Source organism: Peromyscus leucopus, chromosome 15 (assembly GCF_004664715.2).
Source record: "Peromyscus leucopus breed LL Stock chromosome 15, UCI_PerLeu_2.1, whole genome shotgun sequence".
In the NCBI taxonomy this organism is placed as follows: domain Eukaryota; kingdom Metazoa; phylum Chordata; class Mammalia; order Rodentia; family Cricetidae; genus Peromyscus; species Peromyscus leucopus.
In genome coordinates, this window is record NC_051076.1 from 67,112,141 (window position 1) to 67,135,742 (window position 23,602).

General features: G+C 46.8%; 1 pseudogene; it reads left to right on the plus strand.

The window, feature by feature from the left end:
* Positions 1-219: 219 nt before the first annotated feature.
* LOC114709946 lies at positions 220-17,828 on the plus strand (annotated as a pseudogene).
* Positions 17,829-23,602: the final 5,774 nt, after the last annotated feature.

Consider the following 23,602-nt stretch of genomic DNA (forward strand, 5'->3'; position numbering starts at 1 on the left):
TCCGCCCACTTCAGCCCACACCAGGAGCCCATGGGTTCCAGACGCTATCCAGGAGAGGTCTCCCTGAGCCATCCCTGCGCTCAGACATCGGTCCCCAGCCCTCAGCAACCGGTTACCCTGAAGACTACAAAGGGACCGGGAGAAATTGATGTGCTGGGCAAAGCTGGACTAAGGGGTCCCGCTCATTTTTTTTTTTTTTTTTCTCAACTGGAGAGAGAGTCCACGAAAGCCACCGAAAGAAGCGCCAAAGGGAGGCTGCAGTTTGGAAAAAGGACCAGGGTGGAAAAAGGACCACAAAGTGCCCCTCCAATTTCGCCACCTACCCACAGTCCATGCAACCACGCGCGCATCTCCTGCCCAGGAGCCCAAGTCCCTGAACAATGGAAGTCTCTAACCTCTCAGGCGCCACCCTGGCAACGCCTTTCTCCCGGGGCCAGAGAGCTACAGTGACAGCCCAATTTCCGGCAGGGGCGTGGGGTCCACCCCAGGTGGGGCTCATCTTGCCAGGCCCGCCCTTCTCTGTCTTCACCGTGCTCGTGTGACTCTCTTGGTGTTGCTGATCGCTGCCACTTTCCTATGGAATCTGCTAGTTCTGGTGACCATCCTGCGCGTCCGCACCTTCCACCGCGTGCCACATAACTTGGTGGCCTCGACAGCCGTCTCGGACGTACTTGTGGCGGCCCTGGTGATGCCACTGAGCCTGGTGAGCGAGTTGTCGGCTGGCGACGTTGGCAGCTGGGCAGGAGTCTGTGCCACGTGTGGATCTCCTTCGACGTGTTGTGCTGCACGGCCAGCATCTGAACGTGGCGGCCATCGCCCTGGACCGCTACTGGACCATCACGCGTCCTACAGTACACGCTGCGCACCCGGCGCCGCGCTTCGGCGCTCATGATCGGGTCACCTGGGCACTGTCCGCGCTCATCGCGCTCGCCCCGCTGCTCTTTGGCTGGGGCGAAGCCTATGATGCTCGGCTGCAGCGTTGCCAGGTGAGCCAGGAGCCCTCCTATGCCGTCTTCTCACCTGCGGAGCCTTCTACCTGCTCTGGCCGTGGTGCTCTTCGTCTACTGGAAGATATACAAAGCCGCCAAGTTTCGCTTCGGCCGCAGACGGAGGGCTGTGGTGCCCTTGCCTGCCACCCTGCAAGTGAGGGGCTGGTTGTGGATTTGGGGGTGGGGGACCCTGGAAGGATGAAATTTAGAGAAAGGGAAGAGTGGGACAGAGCTGGGATACTGGAGCATAAGAGGAAAAACTGTCGCGTATGGAACGCGGGAGGAGATGGCCATCTGCTCTTTAGAGAGCACATGGAGTGGCTTATCGCTGATGCTTCTAGTGAACCACCTGCGGATAGGCACCTGTGGAGATGGGTTCTTCACGTGCACATTAGGACTAGTGCTGGAGCCTCCAAACCTCAAAAGTTGTGTGGTGTGGTTGTCTGTGTGTCTGTCTTCTGTCTTCTGATTGTTGGTGTTGTGCTGTCTGTTCATGTCTTGTCTATATGTGTGTGTGTCTCTCGTCTGTTTGTCGTCTGCCTGTGTGTGTTGTATGTCTGTCTGTCTCTGCGTGTATGTGTGTGTGTGTGTGTGTGTTCTGTGTGTGTGTCTGTCTCTGAGTGTTGTGTGTGTGTGTGTCTGTAGACAGATCTCATGAAGCCAGATAGACTATTCTTTGAGTCCAAGGATAATCTTGGATTTTTTTTTTTTTTTTTTTTTTTTTTTTTTTTTTTTTTTTTTTTTTGTCGACAGGTCTCTGTGTAGCTTTGCGCCTTTCGGAGCTCACTTGTAGCCCAGGCTGCTCGAACTCACAGAGATCGCTGCTCTCTCCGAGTTGTAAAGCGTGCGCCACACGCCGCATAATCTTGGATTTCTAATCCGCCGGTCCCATCACCAAAGTGGAGGATTACAAGCATGCACCACCCATCTCCGGTATGCAATGGGGGTGGGATGGGGTGGAACTCAGGGTTTCCTGAATGGGAGGCGACTCAATGTACCATCTCAGCTACATCCGCAGCCTGCCTTTCTTGATGGTATCAAGTCACATCTAATTAGCTGGGCTCAGGCAGGCAGCCTGGCTTATCTAAGTAAAGGCACTTTCTTCCAGCCTGACAGTCTGGGTTCCAGCCCCGTGATTTGTACTCTGACTTCCACGTGGACTGCACATGCACACGAATGAATAACTGTTACACACACACACACACTCTCTCTCATGCACGCACGCACGCACGCACGCACGCACGCACGCACATATGTGTAGATTCACTTAGCACTCTTCATTCCGTAGATCCTGGAATTATTCTGCCCATGTCAGGTTTGGAGCTGCCATCTTGTTGATCCCTGCTAGATCAACTGTCCTGGACTGCGGTGGGATGTCATGTACTTAATATACGTAAATAAATTCCTATAGCTTCCACTCTTTTCGCCACTGACTCCAGACCCTTCACAGTCCAGTGACCATATCCTGAAACTCTAGGGGCCACTATCCTGACAGTGTGTTGTGTGTGTGTGTGTGTGTGTGTGTGTGTGTGTGTGTGTGTTTTAAAACAAAAAAATCCATTGTCCTCTCCTTTGTTTATCCCAACCCCAGGGATGTCCTCTGGAGAGAGAAACTGTGTTGCAGTCCCAGTTCCAGACATCCATTGTTTAATACCCTTGTGCCTCATTTTTCTCATCTTTAAACAAGTTAGTTATTACTTTTCATTTAGTTTAATTTTTTGAAGGTAGGAGCTCAGGTATTGCAAATTGACCTGGAACTTCCTGAGCAGCTGAGGATGACCTTGAACTTCTGATCTTTCTCCTCTCACTTCCCAAGAGCTGGAATTAGAGGCAAGCACCACTATGCCTGGTTTATATAGTTCTGGGAATGAAGCCCACAGCTTTGTGCATGTTGGGCAAGTGTTCTACCTACAGAGCCACATCCCAGCCTTAGGTCCTACTGTATAAGGCCCCCGGTGAGGGTCTCACGAACTGAAGAATGAAAAAATGTCTGCATAGTCCTGGCTCATGGTGGGTGGCAGAACTGGCCGAGGAAATGAAGTATTAACAGCCCCAGCAGTTTAGCTGAATCAGTGGAGCTGTGGGCTCAAAGAAGAGACTTTGTCTCAAAAACAGTATAATGGACAACAGTTGAGGAAAACACCTCATGTCAGAGAACTCTGGACTCCACACACACACAGATATACCCATGTGCACATACACACAAACACAATGTGTGGACCAAGAAAGGAGTCAAAAAATTAAAGAGAGCACGACATAGGAAAGGCTGCTGTAGTTTGCTTTACTTTTACAGACTCGGCCCAGATACCAGGCTACCAGACAAGGGCATGCGCTTTTAAAAGTAGATTCTTCTTCGTTTTAATTAAATGACGGAGGAATTTTTTTTTTTTTAACACAAAAACAGGAATGTCAAGTCTATAATTGGAAAATGTTGGAAAGGAGAGCTTTATTCAAAATTAATGATGCTCTTTGAAAGGTCCCTCGGAAATGCCTGGGGTGATTATAGCATCTCTGTTTGGCTGCAGGGCAGGGCTGAATTTTAATAGCTGCATCAATCCAGTTATGCACCTAGGAAAATCACAGTGGAATGGATGCCTGAAAGGCTTGCCAAGCTTGATTTGACTTTTCATTTCGTAGAATAAACATTTATTTATTTATTTATTTGTTTGTTTGTTTATTTATATATGTATTTATTATTGCTTTGCTTTGGTTTGGTTGTGTTGCTGGCGATCAAGATGGCACTGAGGACCCTGGGCATGCCAGGCAAGCACACTACCCACTTGGCACCATCGGAAACTTTTGCTGTTGACTTCCGACACATTCCATCTAGGAAGGTGATAGGAAGAGGTGAAAGGGCAGCTGGCTGACCCATCAGAAGCAGCCTGTGCTGGGGAGAAAGAACCCCAGAAGACAGGGGTAGGTAGAATTGGGCTGAGTCACTCTTTAGTGGTAGGGCCTGTGGGAAATCCTCCTCCACGCTGACATTGCACAGTATTATCTCTGTCATGGTTGGAATGTGAAGTGTCCCCCACAGGCTCAGGTGTTTGAGTACCTGGCTCCCAGCGGGGGATGCTTCTTGGGGAGGCTGTGAAATCTTTAAGAGGCAGAGCCTCCCTGGAAGAAATGGGTCACCTGGAAGGAGCCTTGATATCCCAGTCCTACTGCTCTCTCATGCTCTGCGTCCTGACTGAGAACGCAATGTGAGCAGATGCCTCCTACTCTTGCTACCGTGGCTTACTCACCGTGACAGACTGTGTCTGAGAACCGTAAGCAAAAATAAAATCTTTCTCCTTTAAGTTGCTTCTTGTGAGAAATCTGGTCAGAAAAATATTTAATACCACAAGATAGTTTATTCTTTCCTTCCTTCCTTCCTTCCTCCCTCCTTCTTTCTCTCTTCTCTCTCCTCTCTCTCTCTCTCTCTCTGTCTTTCTTTCTTTCTCATTCATTTTGAGACAGGTTCTCTCTATGTAGCCCCGGCTGTCCTGGAACTCTCTATGTAGACCAGGCTGACCTTGAACTCACAACGATCTGCCTGCCTCCAAAAGCTGATAGTTAATTTTAACTGTCAACTTTGAGATAACATGACAAGAGAGTCTTTTTTTTTTTTTTAATTTACTTATTATGTATGCAGTGTTCTGCCTGCATGTGTCCTTGCAGGCCAGAAGAGTGCACCAGATCTCATTGCAGGTGGTTATGAGCCACCATGTGGTTGCTGGGATTTGAACTCAGGACCTCTGGAAGAGCAGTCAGTGCTCTTAACCACTGAGCCATCTCTCCAGCCCCAACAAGAGAGTCTTAATTGAGAAATAGTCTATATCAGCTTGGCTAGTGGGCGTGTCTGCGGGGGATTATCTTAATCAAGTTAATTGATGTGGGAAGACCCAACCCACTTTCGCTGGCCCCGTTCCCTCTGCAGGGGGTCCTGAACTGTGTAAGAGAGGAAAGCGAGCAAGCAGGCCCGCATGCCCTTATTTCTCTGCTCAGGACTGTGGAGATGATGTGACTGGTGACTTCAGGCTCCCGTCATTGGTCATTGTCACTTCTGTACTGTGATGGACAGGAATCCGGAATCAGAAGACGAACACATGGCTTTCTCTCTGAGGTTTTTTTTTTTTTTTTTTTTTTTTTTTTTTTTTTTCTGTCAGTGTATTTTATCACAACAATGGAAATAAAGCCAGGATCCACAGTATCCTAGTACCTTCCTGACCAAACTAGCAATACCTCCCCTAGTCCAGATGAAATTAAAGCTGAAAACATAAATGTTACCTAACCTCAATTAACGTACTTGCTTACATCTCCCTTTCTAAGCGCTAATCCCGGTGCATCCTTAGCCCGTGCATAGCAATCAAACTCAGCAGCAAAACAAGATCCACCTAAACGTAAGAATGAGGACAAGATCAGGGCGGTGGTGGCGCACACCTTTAATCCCAGCACTTGGGAGGCAGAGGCAGGCGGATCTCTGTGAGTTCGAGGCCAGCCTGGTCTACCAAGTGAGTTCCAGGAAAGGCACAAAGCTACATAGAGAAACCCTGTCTCGAAAAACAAAAAACAAAACAAAACAAAACAAAACAAAAAAAAGAAAGAAAGAAAAGAAAAAGAAAAAGAAAAAAAATGAGGACAAGTGTACCTTACCCAAGACTTTGGTCGACCTGTATATTTTTTTTGTGTGTGTATTTCACTGCACTGACAGGATGGCTTATTTGTGTCAAGCCAACTGTGCTCGGCTTTTATTTTTACAAGAGAATGTCCTTATTTGCACAGTTGCTTCTACACATGAGAGGCCGTTGAGAAAATTTCCTTTTTTTGAGTTGTCAGACATGATAATCACCCTCTGTTTATGGCGGGTGATGTTTGGGGATGTAGTTTTTCAAACTTGGCATTTGTCTGTGGCAGACAGATGAAGCCCCGGGTGTTCCAAGCTTGGCCTGGCATCTTTGGTTAGAAATAGCTACTTCAGAGGTTAGGGAGATGGTTCAGTTGATAAACTTCTTTCGTTGGAAGCATAAGACCCGTGTTTGACCCCCCAGAATCGCGACACATAGCAGAGAGTGATTGTGCACACTTGTAATCCCAGAGGTAGGGAGGTGGGGATGGGTGGATCCCTGGGACCCACTGGCTGGCCAGTCTAGCCTGCTTGGTTAACTTCAGGCCAGTGGGAAACCCCACTCAAAAAACAAGATGTAGCTGGAAGGTCATTTCATGTACCATTTTCAGCCTGCCTGCATGTGGATGATGACCCCCCTGGAGGTCAGAAATGAAACTTCCTGCTGGTGGCGTCATGCTGATGTTTAAGAAGTTGTAGATTTGGCTACATACTGGATTTCTGGTTTTTGCAGCAGACCGTCTGGTCCTGTAAAGGTCACACAGGATTGATGGGAGGATGAGTCAGTGGCGGTTAGTTCAAGAAGTTAGTGCTCTCCACAGCGCCTTTCCATTTTCCTGTCTGCACGTTGAGTATGTGTGGATGCACTTGTGTATGAGAGCCAGAGAATAACCTCGGTTGTTTTCCCTTGGGGTCCACATTTTTTTTTTCAGCCAGGGTCTCTCATTGCCTTGGTGTTCACCAAGTAGCCTAGACTGGCTGGACAGCTAAACCCCAGGGATCCACCTGTCTGCACCACCATGCCCTGGGGTTACAGATGTGCACCACCATGCCCTGGGATTACAGATGTGCACCACCATGCCCTGGATTACAGATGTGCACCACCATGCCCTGCTTTGTCTTCCTGTTTTCCAGCGGACATCACATTTTGAACTGGAAAAGGGAAAATGAATTATTTTGTGCAATTGACTCATACTCTCTCTCCCTTTCTCCCTCTCTCTTCCTCCCCCTCCCCCTCCCCCCACCCCATTCTTTCAGTATTTACCACTGAACCTAAGGCCTCCTGTATGCTATCCAAACTTTACCACTGAGCTACAAACTGAGACCTTTATATTTTCTTGGAGGTTGCTCCCGCCCGGCAGTTCCCTTCCCTCCCAGTCTCCCTCTGTGTGGTGGGTGTCATGCTCAGGCTGGAAAGCTGTGAACACAGAGCTTCTGAGCACACGTGCTGACAGTGCACGGGTGGACTCAGCCCACTGCTTCCCCTGTGGAGTGGGTCTATTTGAAATGAATGATTTCATCAGTAGACTTGCCTTTTCTACTCCCTTCCCTCCCAATCTCTTTGGACTTAACTTATCCCATCCATTTCTTACACTTTCTATTCTTCAGTGGACAGACTGTAGTGACTGGAGGTCCTTTAGATGGGCAGAGAGATGGCTGGGAAGGTACCCACTAGTAAGCACTTCCTGGGTGGGAGGGGAAGGGGACAGAGCAGTCGTTTTCTTCCTCTTGTGCTCTGTGGATGATACTCCCTCTCCAAAGAGATGGCTAAGAATTCCTGGAATGATTTCAGGATACAGCTGTTTATCCCTTAGACCTTCTGTGGTACGTGATGCTGGTCTGTGCTACACAATGGGCCAGTCTGTCTCCCCTAGTTGCCTGGTTTTTGTTTTAGTCTTGCTTGTAATTTTGTCCTCTGCCCTCCGAGCTGGACACTGGAAAAGTTGGAACAGCTCATTATTGATGGGGCAGTTCTCAGCTCCCTCTTCAGAATACACCTGTAGCTACCCCAGGGGAGAGAGACTTCTGTGTGAGGACAGGGAGGGGTGTTTTTAGGCCCTGCCCAGGTCTCTTTGGATCCACCTGCCTCCTCCTCATCACTGGAATTGTAAGTACAAGCCATCACTTTGGGTCCTTCCTCCCTCCCTCCCTCATTCCCTCTCTTCCTTCCTTTCTTCCTTCCTTCCCCCCTCCCTCCCTTCCTCTGCCCTCTTTCCTTTTCTTTTAAGACATGGATTTGGTGGGGACTTGAACTCAGGTTCTCTCACTTGCAAGGCAAGAACTGTGCAACGTGAACTATCACCCTAACCCTCCAGAGACTGTTTTACTGCCGCAAGTATTTGCCTCTTCATAGTCTCTCCTCGGGTGACAGGTGGAGAGGATGCTGGGGTGTACACTGTCAAAGGAAAAGGCTTTTCTTTTGCCCAGATTTCCACGCATCTATGTTTAGACTGATTTAGTGATATTCCCAAACAAACAGAGGTAGGGCTCTTGGAAAGAGAGGGCAGGAGACAGAACCTAAATGCAGTCCTGAACAGAATTCTGACTGCAGAGCCAGGGCATCTGGAAACCCTCCCTAGGGCTTATTTTTGGCAGTGCTAAAGTGAGAGGGGATGGACAAGCAAGATGGGCTGAGAACAGAGTCCAGTGCCCTCGATCCCCAGTGGTCCTGATGGTTGCTTCTAGGTGGATCTTGGAAAACAGCTGGAAACAGTTATTCTTTGACATCTTCTAAGAAGGAAGAGAGAGGCAGATGGGAGCCATTGTGTTGTAACACTAAGCCACTGGTTAAGTGGCTATTTTCTGGGTACTGCCAGGAAGCAGGTGCTGATGCTAGGTAGTTCCTGTACTAAGAAGATATAGGTCCTTCCTCTATTTGAGATTCAGACATCACTCACATAATCACCCAAATTGTTATAAAAGCAGAAAATGAGGTCTTAGTACAGGGAGTCATGAGTGAGTTCAGAGGATGATCGGAGCGTTCTTTGGAGGCTAGTAACCTAAGAAGTGAACAGAACTCTCTCTCTCTCTCTCTCTCTCTCTCTCTCTCTCTCTCTCTCTCTCTCTCTCTCTCTCTCTCTCTCTCTCTCTCTCTCTCTCTGTGTGTGTGTGTGTGTGTGTGTGGTGTATGTATATATGTGTGTGAGAGAGAGAATGTGCAGAAATGGCAGCTAATTATTATTATTTTATCTGTATATGGGTGTGTACATGCTAGTTTTCAAGTGTGGGTGCATAGGCATGTGTGTGCTTGTGAATGTGGAAGCCAGAGGTTGATGCTGGGTGTCTTGATTGATTGTTGTCTACCTTATGCCAGGGTAAGTGAGGCAGGGTCTCTCATTTGAACCCAGAGCTTGCTGCTTTATTCAGTCTAGCTAGCCAGCTTGCTCAAGGGATACCGTTTCCATTTCCCTTGCTGGGATTACAGGTGAGCTGTCATGCCTGACCAGCATTGACATGGGTGCTAGGAATCTGAACTCTGGTCCTTACAGTTGTGTGGCAAATGCTTCACCCATTGAGTCGTCTCCCCAGTCTAGTAACTAATTTATGATACAGAGGTATTTGGAGTTCTTTTTTTTAATCTAGGCAAAGCAGAATTGTTACATCACTTCTAAGGAATCCATTTACTATAGCAATTATACAATGCGTTGCAATGTTAATGTGGACAGACTGTCTCTCTAGAGCAGACTCTGTAAGGGCCAGGGCTGTGTCTGCTCCATTGGTGGCTCCAATTCCAGTCCTAGTCTCCACATGAATATGGAAGAGGTGGACGCATGTGGCAGGGGCCGTTCTGGGCATGGAATGTGTATCCAATGATGATCTTCCTTGAAGCCTCGGTGGAGCAGCAGAGACTCATCAGCCTGCTTACCAGATGGGCAATCAGGCTTGGAGAGGCAGACAGGCTTGCTCAGTTTCAACCATGGGTCTGACCCAAAAGCTTCTGTTCTTGTCATCTGGCCTTGTGGGGACCTTTATTCTCTCTTCCGAAGACTCTTTAGATCTTACCTTATCCTGTATTTTCAATATATTTTTTCAAGGATTTTTGATGGGTTTCTTGACTAAAAACAGAGAGGTGCCTGGCAAGCCTAGAATAGCCTTGTGTTACCTTAGTCATGTAGTACTAAGGCTAGGGATGGGCCTCAGTTGGCAGAGGGCTTGCCAGGTATTCATGAAGTCCCGGGTGTGGTCCCCAGCACCTCATAAACTGGGCATGATGGTGCATGCCTGTAATGCCAGAAGGAGGTGGAGGCAGGAGGATCAGAAGTTCAAGGTCATCTTCAGATAAATAATGAGTTTGAGGCCAGGCCAGCAAAAAAAAAAATCCATGGCAGGTTTTATTTGTTTAAATTGATAAACCTTTTTAAGAGTAGCTTTGTTTTTCATCAAAAGGGGTGAGAGCCTCCACACATGGTTTATTTAATTATATCCCCCCCCCCCCCCCCCCCCCGTTTCCTCTCTCCTACTTTCCCATGTCTCTCCCTTCCCAAATTCACAGGGCCTTCTTTTTCTTTAAAACTGTTGTTACATTTACAACAGGAAGCAGAGACAGGTGGATCTCTGTGAGTTCGAGGCCAGCCTGGTCTACACAGCGAGTACCAGGATAGCTGTTACACAGAGAAACCCTGTCTCAGAAAACAAAACAACAACGAAAGCACCCCAAACATTTACATATAAACTGTGTTGACTGTATGTAAGTTTCTAGGGCTGACCACTTGGTACTGGATAACCAATCAGAGGCTCATTCCTGGCTAAGACTACTTCCTCTCTCAGCATTGTTAATTGCTTGCAGCTCTTCATCGAGGAATGGGGCCCTGTGGGATTGCATCAGTCCATATTGGCATATCAACAGTTGTTGGAATTGTTCAGGTCTTGTTTAGACAGTCAGTCACGTTGACGTTTTTATGGGTAGAGCTTCCCTGTCATAGCCAGAAGGCACAGTCTCACAGCAGATTTCCTGGTCCTCTGGCTCTTACAATCTTTCCACCCTTTTTCTGTCCATGTTCTCCAAGCCTTAGTGAGGTGCAGGAGTTGTGTTGTGTTGTAGATCTATCAACTAGTGTCCTGTGGTCAGTTATTTGCATTTTGACTAGTTGTGGCTTTTCAGTAATGGCCTCCTGCTGCAGCAAAAAGAGGCCTCTTGGATAAGGGGTGAGATGGTCCCCTTATCTGGTGCTCCATTATTTTACTTCTTGAATCTGGGTCTCAAGTATCCCAGGCAGACCTCAGACTCACTGCGTAGCTGAGGATAACCGGTCCTTCAGCCTCCATCTGCTGAGTGCCGGGGTCACAGGTGTGTGCTGCATGCCTGGGTTATGTGCTGCTGGGAGGGGACAAAGGACTAGTGCACACTAGGCAGGCACTCCACCAGCTGCGCTGTGCTAGCCACACTCTCACGCCATTTTAACAGCGGTTTAGTGACATCTCATCGATGTTTTGATGTCAACTTACCTGATGACATCAAGTGGAGCATATTTTCATGTTTTTATGACGTATATCTTCTAAAACCTTTAAAATACATCTATCTGTCTGCTGTCTGTCTATCTATCTATCTATCTATCTATCTATCTATCTATCCATCTATCCATCATCTATCCATCTATCCATCTATCCATCTATCCATCTATCCATCTATCTATCATCTATCTATCTATCTATCTATCTATCTATCTATCTATCTATCTTTGGTATGCATATGTGTAGGCCAGAGCAGAACTTTCTATAATCTGCTCTCACTTACTGCCTTGTGGGCCTTGGGCATCAAATTCAGATCCTCAGGCATCGATTATCTTTACCCAGTGTGCCATGTTGCCAGCCCAAGAGATGTAGAACTATGAAGTTATTAGTGATGTGTCTGTTAAAGTTTTTTTTTTTTTTGCCTATTTTAAATAGGTTGCTTTACATTCCCTTTTTGCATGTATGTGTATGTGTGTGTGTGTGTGTGTGTGTGTGTGTATGTTTGCATGTGTGGGTCACAAATGTGTGTCTAGACACATGTGTAGAGGCCTGAGGTTGACATTGGGTATTTTTCTTGATCCTTCTTCCCCTTCTATATGGAGACAGAGTCTCTCAATGAATGCAGAGCTTGCTTTTTGGCTCTTTTTTTTTTGTTTTTTTTTTTTTTTTTTTTTTTTTTTGTTTTTCGAGACAGGGTTTCTCTGTGTAGCTTTGTGCCTTTTCCTGGAACTCACTTTGGAGATCAGGCTGGCCTCGAACTCACAGAGATCCGCCTGGCTCTGCCTCCCGAGTGCTGGGATTAAAGGCGTGCGCCACCACCGCCCGGCGCACTCATTTTTTTTATTATTATTATGTTAAAGTGTGTGTGTGTGTGTGTGTGTGTGTGTGTGTGTGTGTGTGTGTGTTGAATATACACATGTGTACACAGTGCCCAAAGAAGCCAGAAGAGGATAACAGATCCTCTGGAACTGGAGTTACAGTGAACCCCCTGATGTTGGTGATGGAAATCAAACCCAGGTTTTCTGGAAGAGGAGTAAGTGCTCTTAACCACTGAGACATCTCTCCAGCCCTCAGCCGATCTTACTAGCCAGCTTGCCCAGGGGTTCTGTCCATTTCTGACCTGAGCTGGGATTACAGGCAGGTCTCCATGCTGGCTGGCATGTGTGTGGGTTCTGGGGAATGTGCCCTTGGGTCTATACATGTAGGGCAAGCACTTGACACCTTGAACCCTCTCCTTGGCCCAGTTCATGTTCTTGACTTTTAAGAATCTTTATATTTTAGGTAAGGATACTTAACTTGCTGACTTTTTGTTGTTGTTGTTTGTTTTCTTGGAATTATTTCCCCTCAGACTGTGGATTGATTTTTCATCCTCTTGACAATGGTTTCCAGAGAGCAAAGAATTTTAACTTATTGATATGTAGCATGTTGATTCTTTCCTTAATGATTGTACTTGTGGTATTGTGCCTCAAAAGGCATCATGAATCCAAACTTATCTGGATTTTCTCCTACAGTATTTCCTAGGGATTCATATTCACCCTGTGATATGATTTGTAGTATGTTTTGTGCATGTGTAAAGTCTAAGTGGATGTTTAGCTGTTGCACCCTCAATTGTTGAAAACACTTTTTATCCATTTTATTACTTTTGCTTCCTTGCCAAAGATCGGCTGACTATATGCCCTAACTTCATTTCTATTCCTTTGATAAAATACCCTGATAAAAACAACTTAGGGATAAAGGGCTTATTTTAGACTTAATTCTGGGATCCAGTCCATGATAGTGGGGAGATCAAGACAACAGAAACTTAAAGCTGATCACATCACATCCACACCCAAGAGCAGAGAGAAATGAATGAATGCATGCTTACTACTGTTTAGCTCACTTTCTCTACTCTTTTTTTTTTTTTTTTTTTTTTTTTTTTGGTTTTTCGAGACAGGGTTTCTCTGTGTAGCTTTGAGCCTTTCCTGGAGCTCACTTGGTAGCCCAGGCTGGCCTCGAACTCACAGAGATCCGCCTGGCTCTGCCTCCCGAGTGCTGGGATTAAAGGCGTGCGCCACCAACGCCCGGTAGGTTTATTTGTTGTAGTATATTATTTTAAGATGCGTTACATTTGTTTATGCCCTGGAACATTTGCTTTAATGATGCAAAGATGTGTGCATTCCCTTATGTTGTTCTGTGAAGCTGTGTTACTTTGTTTGTCCAAAACACCTGATGGTCTAATAAAGAACTGAATGGCCAATAGCAAGGCAGGAGAAAGGATAGGCGGGACTGGCAGGCAAAGAGAATAAATAGAAAGGAGAAATATGGGGAGAAAAGGAAGAAAGAGCAAGAGAACAAGGAGGAGAATGCTAGGGGCCAGCTACCTAGCCAGCCACAGAGTAAAAGTGAAAGTAAGGTATACAGAAGTAAGAAAAGGTAAAAGCCCACAAGAAAAAGGTAGACAGGATAATTTAGGTTAAGAAACAAGCCATTATTAGCTGGCAAGAAACAAGCCAAGCTAAGGCAGGACATTTATAATTAAGAATAAACCTCCTTATATGAATTACTTGAGAGCTGGGTGGTGGTTCCTCCAAAAGAGCAGAAACAGCCAACTACACTGTGGTGTTCCAACATGGAGCTAGAATAAAAAAACAACCAACAACATTTACTATTGAGCTCTCCATGTTCCATTGATCCACTGTATTTATATGTTCTTTTGCCAACACAACATACTCTTGATTACTAAAACTGTAGAGTACTTGTTTGTTGTTACAGTTTTTGTTTTATTTTGTTTTGGATTTTTTGAGACAGGGCTTCTCTGTATCGCCCTGTGTAGGTAGAGTTCTCCTGTGCCATAGCTGCTCTCCAATAACCAACATGGAGACTTAAGATTACTTATAAATGCTCAGCCAATAGCTCAGGCTTGTTACTAACTAGCTCTTAAAACTTAACCTGTTTTTATTAATCTATGTGCTGCCCTGAGGCTCGTGGCTTTTACTTCCATCCCATTTTGTATATCAGGCTGGCAACTCCTCTGACTCCACCCTTCCTCATCCCATCACTCTCAGTTTGGCTTTCCCACCTAACTTTATACTGTTTAGGTATTGGTTTGTCAGCTTGTTTATTAAACCAATCACAGTGACATATATTCATACAGTGTACAGGAGGATTATTCCACAGCAGCCCTGGCTGTCCTAGAATTCACTCTGTAGACCTGGCTACCTTTGAACTCAGAGACTGCCTGCTTCTGCCTCCCAAATGCTGGGATTAAAGGCATGTGTTACCACTGCCTGACTGTAGTATGTTTTCTTTTTTGGTTTTTCGAGACAGGGTTTTTCTGTGTAGCTTTGGAGCCTGTCCTGGAACTCACTCTATAGACTAGGCTGGCCTCGAACTCACAGAGATCCACCCGCCTCTGCCTCCTGAGTATTAGGATTAAAGGCGTGCTCCACCATGGCTCAACCCTGTAGTATGTTTTTAGAAAGATTTATTTTTATTTATATGTATGATGTGTCTCTGTGTGAGTATATGCATGCAGGTGTGTGCAGATATGCACAGAGGCCAGAGAGGGCATCAGATCCCCTGTAAATGGAGTTACAGGTAACTGTGAGCTGTGATATGGGTACTGGTATCTGAACTCTAGTCATCTAGAAGAGCATCAAGCTCTCTTAAGCACCGAGCCACAGATCCAGCTCCCTTAGTTTGTCCTAAAGTTGAGTAATGCTAATCCTTCAAGGTTCACCTTCAGTACTGCTTATGTAAATTTCTACCTTAGGAAGCAAAATGGGAAGAATAAACCCTCAAGAGTCAGAATAGAAATGAAAAAAAAAAAGGTAAAAAAGATTGATGAGAACTGGAAATCAGTGGAGAAAATCAATGAATCCAAAAGCTGGTTCTTTAAAGTGATTAATTAAAAAGTAAAACTCAAGACAGGCTAAGGAAAAATGTCAGTAATGAGTATCAGAAATGCAAAAGGCGACATCACTACAGATCCCGTGCTCATTGAAAGGATCATCCAGGGCTGGGGGGATGGCTAGGTGGGAAAAGTGTTTGCTGTTATGTGCTGGTTACTTTTTGTGTCAACTGGGCACAAACCTAGAGTCACCTGAGAAGATGGAACCTCATATAAAGAAATGCTTTAGTCTTGTTGGTCTGAGCTCATTCCTGTGAGAGACTGTCTCTATGGGTGATTGGCATTGGAGGTTGGAGGTTCCAGACCACTGTGAGCAACACTGTCCTTAGGCAAGTGGGCCTGGGCTGTATCAGTAAACCTCATTCTTCCATGGTTCTATTTCACTTCCTGTTGTGTTCCCACCCTGACTTTCCTAAGGACTGACACTTAGCCTGGAAGTGTAAGCTGAACACATCTTTTCCTCCTCAAGTTGCTTTTGGGAAGAATGTTTTATTCAAAAGCAAACTGGGACAACTTGCAAGCACAAGGATCTGAGTTCAGTCTCCAGATCCCCATTAGACTCATTGAGGGCCAGTGCCCTGGACACATGCTTGCTTATCTCATCCTCAGGTGGGACCGGAAGGTTAAAGGGTGTTTGACTTTAATGTTTACCTTCTCCAAGGTAGATTAGAATTTGGTTAACTAATTTCTCTTGATGCTAAGCCTTGTTCAGAACAATAAAATGATCTGATGGGTTTCAAAACAGATCTCCCTGTCACCTGCAGTAATCACAAAACGATCCCCACACACTATTTGCTTAAAGGACAGGGCAGGATTTCTGAAGTTACAAACTTTTTGAAGTGTATACTTTCACTGCCCACTTCCTTTCCTGAGTGAGTTCTCCTGTGGCGTTTGTGTTAGTGTGTGTGCTGATGTATGTGCGGAGGCCAAAGGTTGATGTTAGGTATCTTCCTTAGTTACTTTCCACCGTGTTTCTTAAAATGCATGTGTTTGTGTATGTGTCTCTGTGAGAGTATGTATACCTATGGCTGTGTGAAGAAGCAAGATGAGGACATCAAGTGTCCTCCTCTATCACTCTCTGCCTATTGCTTTGAGGCAGGGTCTCTCCCTGAACCCAGGGCTCATATTTTTGCAAGTCAGAAAGCTCGACAATCCTTCTGCCTCCCCTATCCCCACTTCCAGATCTGAGGCTGTAGGCATACAAAGGATATTGGGATCCAAACTACAGTCCTCATGACAATGTACAACTAGGGGTCTGAACTGCTGAGCCATCTCCCTAGCCCTCTTCACCTTGTTATTTTGTAACAGGGTCTCTCACTGACTCTGGTGCTCACCACTTTGGCTGGACTGGATGGTCAGTGAGCCCCAGCCATCCTCCGTCTCCACTTCCCCAGCATATGCCACCATGTCTGGCATTTTTAAGATAGGTTCTGGGGATTGAACTCAGGTCCTCATCTTGTATAGCAAACACATTCTTGTCTGTTTAGAACTCAGATATGTCAGTGCTGAACTTCCGGCACCCTGTCAGTCATATTTACAATTTTTTGCCCCTCTGCGCTTGTTTGTGGGTACCCTATTCCTCTCAGCTGTGAGTCTCTGTAGTCACCAGTTTCTGCCTTGGAAATGGCATCTGAGCCTTGTGACCTCACTTCAGTGACAGAGCTGAGAATAGCTAACATTTTTTTCCTGTTCAGCTTTTCCCCTGGTTCTGTTACTCTAATTCCATATTTCCTTTGTTCCAAGGCAAAGGAGGCACCTCAGGAGGCCGAGATGGTATTCACGGCACGGTGCAGGGCCACAGTGACCTTCCAGACAAGCGGAGACTCATGGCGGGAGCAGAAGGAGAAGCGAGCGGCCGTGATGGTGGGGATCTTGATCGGCGTCTTTGCGCTGTGTTGGATCCCGTTCTTCCTGACGGAGCTCATCAGCCCGTTCTGTGCCTGTAGCCTGCCACCCATCTGGAAAAGCATATTCCTGTGGCTCGGGTATTCCAATTCCTTCTTCAACCCCTTGATTTACACAGCTTTTAATAAGAACTACAACAATGCCTTCAAGAGCCTCTTCACTAAGCAGAGATAAGAAGGGCTGGGAGATGGAAGGGAAGACCAGGAAGAGCAAGGGGATTTGCAATTCCTGTTTCATCAGAGCCGGGGACGTTCTCTCCACCTCACGCCAATGACATTTTGGAAGTCCTACCATTGGGCCTGGAAGAGTTCTCATGAAGGGTGGCAACTGTCTGGCAGACACACTCACGCCTTCTACAGAAGGACATGACAGACATTACTAGTGGACTGTGGTACATGCCTGCACATGTGGGACACAAACCCCGCCAAACCCTTACAGGATGTAGTTTAGGTATTACTGATAAATCATTAGACTTGGCACGTGACAAAGCTGATTTGCTTTTGTTTTATTTAATACTCTGTTCCTCGGGGGGGCGGGGTCTCTCAGGGTTTTCCTGAGACTGTCTCCCTGACATAGCTTCTCCTTTACCCTTTCTTTATCCACCAAAGGAGTTTACCTTTATTAGCTTCCTACACACCCTCAACAAGACAATGATTCTTAGTTTGGGAACACGCACCTCACCTGAAGCCTTGTTAAAAAGTGTTCCATGCAGGTGTCTTCAAGACAGCTCAGTGGATAAAGGCACCTGCCACCAAGCCTGGTGACCTGCTTTTGAGCCCCGAGACCCGTCCGACCTCCACATACATGCTGGCAGCCCGCTCCCCCATGTGTACACAAAATAAATGATACATACAATTTAAAGATAGAAACGTGTTCAGTAATTCACACGAACCAACCCAGACTCTCATAGAGGCCTGGTGGTCTAGTGTTGTGGTGTCTCAGTGGTTTTTCTGTTTTGTTTTTGTTGTTGTTATTTTGGGATAGGGCCTCCTATGTAGCTCTGACTGGGCTGGGACTCACTCTGTAGCCCAGACTGGCCTCTAACTCACAGAGATCCACCTGCCTCTGCCTCCTGAGTGCTGGGATTAAAGGTGTGCATATTATCATGTCCAGATTTTTTGTTTGTTTGTTTGTTTGTTTGCTTTTTTAATTAGTCCATATGAGATACTCCTGGGTGCTTACATTACTCTTCAAAGTTTTGTTTTTTTAAGAGTTATTTTTATTTTTACTGAGTGTATGTGTGTGTATATGCCGGTATCTGCAGGGACCAGAAGGTGTCAGATCCCCTGGAGCTGGAGTTATGGGCAGTTCTAAGCTGCCCTGTGTGGATGCTGGGAACTGAACTCTGGTCCTCTGCAACAAGTACTTTTAACTGCTGAGCCATCTCTCCAGCTCCTTACTTTATTCTTTAGACCAGTTAAATGGGCATTTCTGGGGATGATCCATGAAGCTCCTCACGTGGCCTGGTTGTCTTCTATCCACAGGAAGGACAACTGTGAGAAGTTTGCTGATGTATGTATGCCTGCAGGCATACACGTGTGTGTGTGTGTGTGTGTGTGTGTGTGTGTGTGTGTGTGTGTGTGTGTATGAGTGAGGATGTGTGTGCATGTGTGTGACTGCGTGTCTATGTGCTTGTGTGTGTCTATGCATACACGAGTGTGCATGTGCCTGTGTGTATGTTTGTGGTTTGTGTGTGTATGCCTGTGTGTCTGTGCATCTGTGTGCCTGTGCATGCATGCGTGTGTGTGTGTGTGTGTGTGTGTGTGTGTGTGTGTGTGTGTAAGCAATAAAAATACCTCTGAGGTGCTTCTTTCTTGGCACACTATCAATTTATTTATGGTGCCTACTCCAAGATTGGGAGTGTGATGTTCACTGTGGACTCACAGTCCACACCCACAAAGCCTCTGTATCATACAGATCCTTTTGGCTGAAAGACACTGAGCGCCATAGTCAGCTGTGCAGCTACAAAGACCTGGGTGGCCCATAGAACAAACCGTTATCACCTTGTTCAGATGTCTGTGGTCTGGGTGGGTCTTTCGAGCTCTTGGTGTCTTCTTAGCTCCCTTGGTGTGGGCAGGGTGTGTTCTCAAGAGAGGGCAAGAGGGCGAACATGCTGAAGCCCCCAAACTCACATTAAGTGTGCTGATACCCCAGGGGCAGGAGCCCAAAGTGGGGACAGAGAAGTGTATATCAGGAGTAAAGAAAAACCGAGCTGGGGACATGGCTCAGGAGGCAAAATGCTTACTGTGAAATCCTGAGGACATGAGTCCATGTCTTTTTTGTTGTTGTTGTTTTGTTTTTTGTTTTTTTGTTTTTTTTGAGACAGGGTTTCTCTGTGTAGCTTTGCACCTGTCCTGGAACTCACTCTGTAGTCCAGGCCAACCTCGAACTCACAGAGATACGCCTGCCTCTGTCTCTTGAGTGCTGGGATTAAAGGCGTGCTCCACCACCGCCCAGCCTGAGGACATGAGTCCGAATTGCCAGAACCCAAATGAAGCTGAACATAGAAGTGTGTGTCTGTGATCCCAGTGTTCCTATGGTGACTGGGGGCAGACACAGGGGGATCCCTGGAAGTTTTCAGGTCAGCTAGCCTGAGGTATGAGACAGTGAGCAAGAGCCTTGGCCCCAAACAAGACCGAAGGTGAGGATTAGCACCCAAGGTTGCCCTCTGACCTCCACATGCTCAGTGGCAAGTGCTCACCTACTCTTCCACACACATCACACACACAAAGATGAAGGAAACAAGTTAGCAAACACGGAAGAAAGTCCAAGAATAACATAGAAAGAGTGGGGACTGGGAATGTAGCTCAGTTGGTAGAGTGCTTTTCTATCATGCACAAGGTCCTGGGTTTGATACCCACCACCACATGAAACAAGTATAGTGCAACATGCCTGGTGATCCCACTTAGATGGAGGCAGGCAGATCAGGAGTTCAAGTCATCGTCAACTACACAGGAAGTTTGTGGTGGTTTGAAAGAAAATGGCCCCCTAAGGGAGTGGCACTGTTAGGAGGTGTGGCCTTGTTGGAGGAAGTGTGGCACTGTGGGGTGGGCTTTGAGGTCTCTTCCATGCTCAAGCCACACCAGTGAGACAGTTCACTTCCTGTTGCTTGCTGATCAAGATGTAGCACTCTCAGCTCCAGCACCATGCATGTCTGCTTGCATGTCTGCTGCATGCTGCCATGTCCCACCATGATGATAATGGACTGAAGCTCTGAAACTGTAAGCCATCCCTTTAAACTTTTTCTGTTATAAGAGTTGCCGTGACCATGGTGTCTCTTCACCCTACCTGAGACAAAGTTCAAGCCTGGGCTACATAAGACCTTGTCTCAAATACACACACACACACACACACACACACACACACACACACACACACACACGCCTGGGGAAGCCTTCAGAAACTTTTGTCTCCGTCACATCCACTGTTATTGTAGTGATCTTTGGAGCCCTGCATCTGCCCCCACCTTCCTGCAGTCGTCTGTCCCCAGAGGGAGCCCATTCAAGTTGCCTCCCTCTCAAAACCCTCCAATGGCTCTCCACACAGGTCCTCAAACTCACCAGGGCATGCGCTTGGTCAGTCTTTTTACTCGCTATTCCCTCTGCTTGGAATTGTCACCAGGTCCCCATGCGACTGTCCCTGGTCGGTGGCTGAGGCCTCCCCTAGCTCTTCAGTGTAACAATGCAGCCACCACCAAAGCCAGTCCTCCCAGTCCTTCCTCGTTTTAACCAGCATGTTGAAGCAGCGGATGCGGTCACGTGCTCGCGTGCCTTCTCCCCACTCCAGTCCCTGTGGGAAGACAGGCTCCTGTCTGACCATTAGTGTGCCAGTGCTTGACACCTTTGAATGTGAACAGTGAAGATCCTCACTGAGCAGGACATCGAGGCAAATGGTTCCCCCGTTTGGTTCAGAAGCTTGCCACGCCTCTGGGAATTCCAGTTTTCCATTTTTTTTTTCTTTTAAAAACTTGGCCAAGCTCAGTATCAAGGTGTCTTTGCTCGTTCTCAGAATGGCTGATGCTACTCAAACTCTGTCTTTTCTCCTACTGTTTGAAAGAACAGGAAGGGTAGGTAAGCAGGAGCTCTTGGTGCTTCTCTTGCTGATGTGGCCAGGGGTCCTGTCTTTGCCGGTGGTGTGCTAGCAGGGTTTCTCAAAGCATCACAATTGGCTTGGACATCTGTTCAAAAATCAACCGAGCAAGTAGAGGATTTCCCTGCTTTAGAACAGTAGTAGTGGGCTAGAGATGGTCAGGGGTTAAGAGGGACTGCCGCTCTTGGAGAGGACCTGAGTTCCGTTTCTAGCATGCATGTCAGGAGGCTGACAAATGCCTGTAACTCCAGCTCCCAGAATTATCTGATGTCCTTTTCCGGCCTTCACCGGCACCTGCATTAACATGTGTTGTGTGCCCCTCCCCCACTTAAATAATACTTAAGAGGAGTCATGGTTCCTTCCCCAGGGATTTTATGGTTAATGTTGATTGTCGCTTGATGAGATTCAGAATTGCCATGGAAATAAAACGCGAGGAATTTTATGTGAGGGAGTTTCTAGATTAGGTTAACGGAGGCGGGAAAACCCACCCTGAGTATGGATGGCATTGTGGACTGGGATCTCAGACTGAATGAAAAAAGAGAACACGAGAACACTGAGCACCAGCATTCTCTTTCTGCTTCCTGATGGTGGGGACAATGTGACCAGACACTTTCAAGGATGGACTGCATCCCTTGAACTGTGAGCCCAAATAAGCTCTTCCCTCCTTAAGCTGTTTTTTTTTTTTTTTTTTTTTTTGGTTTTTCGAGACAGGGTTTCTCTGTGTAGCTTTGGAGCCTTTCCTAGAACTCGCTTTGTAGACCAGGCTGGCCTGGAACTCACAGAGATCTGCCTGCTTCTGCCTCCTGAGTGCTGGGATTAAAGGTGTGTGCTAATACCGCCCGGCTTTAAGCTGTTCTTGTCAGAGATTTCCTCCCAGCCACAAGGAAAATAACTAATGCACGGGAATCGGACCCAGCGGAGTTCAGCTGCTCTTCTCATCAGCCTTCTGTTGCTGTGATAAACACCAGGAGCAAAAGCAACCTGGGGAACACAGGGTTTGCTTCTGCTTCTGCTTCCAGGAAACAGGCTTCACTTGAGGGAGGGAAGGCGGGGCAGGGAGCTGAAGCGGAAATCGCAGAGGAACATTGCCTACTGGGTCCTCTCTGGCATGTGTTCAGCTAGTTTTATACGTGGATGAGGGCCACTTGCCTAGGGATGGTCCATCATCCATCAAGACCATCTCTTACAGACATGGACACAGGCCAGCCTGAGGCAATTCTTCATCTAAACTCCCTCTTTCCAGATGACTCTAGGTTTGTGTCCAGTTGGACAATAAAACTAACAAGCAGAGTTGGTAAGGAAAAGGGGGTGAAAAGAGCACCCACAGAAGGCTCCCGGTGAACTAGGCATGGCTGCTGGAGGATGTTAATTGTTCAGAGGTACCGGCCCTATCTTTTGAACTTCAAGTGTCAGCAGGCAGGTTATAATGTGAGTCTCATGAGAGACAGGCAACCCTAGAGCTGCTCAGCTCACCCCCTGTCCCTGTTAAACATACACACAAGAGCAGAGCCAGCCTCCCCAGTCCCCCGAAGCTCTTCCACCAGACAAGGCCAACCCTTCATAGTGGCCTAGCGTCTAAGACCCAAACAAATGAGTCTAGCTGCCTGTTTTGGTGAGGGTTCTCTAGAGCAGAGCTTATAGCATGAATCTAACACACACACACACACACACACACACACACACACACACACACACACACAAACACACACACACACACACTCAAAGATTAGAATAACTTACAGGCTGTGGTCCAGCTAGTTCAACAATAGTTGTATACCAATGAAGGTCCAAGAATCTAGTAGTTGTTTAGTTCATGAGGCTAGATATCTCAGCTGGTCTTCAGTCTACGCCAGAATCCCAAAGAAGTGGCCTCTAATGCCAATGGAGGAATGGACTGGACAGTGACAGTAAGCAGGCAAAGGGGAGGGGCATGCTTCCTTCTTCTGTGTCCCTTATCTAGGCTGTCAGCAGAAAGTGTGGTCCAGATTAAAGGTAGATCTTCCCACCTCAAAGATCTGCCTTAGTAGTGGGTCTTTCCACTGCAACTGATTTCATTAAGGAAAAGTCCCTCACAGATATGCTCAATCATTTGGGTTTTAGTTAATTCTAGATGTGGTCAAGTTGACATCCAAGAACAGCATCACATTGCCAGACTTCAGTGCTTTGTGTTTGTCAAGAAAACAAATTAGCTGGATAAGTTGGTGCACACCTTTAATCCTAGCACTCAGGAGGCAGAAGCAGGTGGATCTTTGAGTTTGAGGTCAGCCTGGTCTACAGAGTGAGTTCCAGGACAGCCAGGCTACACCGAGAAACCCTGTCTGGGGGTGTGTGGAGGGAACCAAACCCAAAGCAAACATATTGATGGGGGAGGGGTGGTGTAGCTCAGTTGGTAGAATGTTCAACTCATGCAAGACGCCCTGAATTCAATCTCAGTTCTGCATAAACTGTCTGTGGAGACACAAATCTGTAATCCCAGCACTGGGAGGTGGAGACCAGTGGAAGCTCAAGCTCACTGATGCTATACAGAGTTTGAGGCCAGTCTGGGATACTTGAGACCCCCGTCTCAACACCATTTGTCCACCCCCACCCCTGAAAGCAGGAAGGAAGGAAGGAAGGAAGGAAAGAAGGAAGGAACGAAGGAACGAAGGAAGGAAGGAAAGAGAGTAAGTAAGCAAG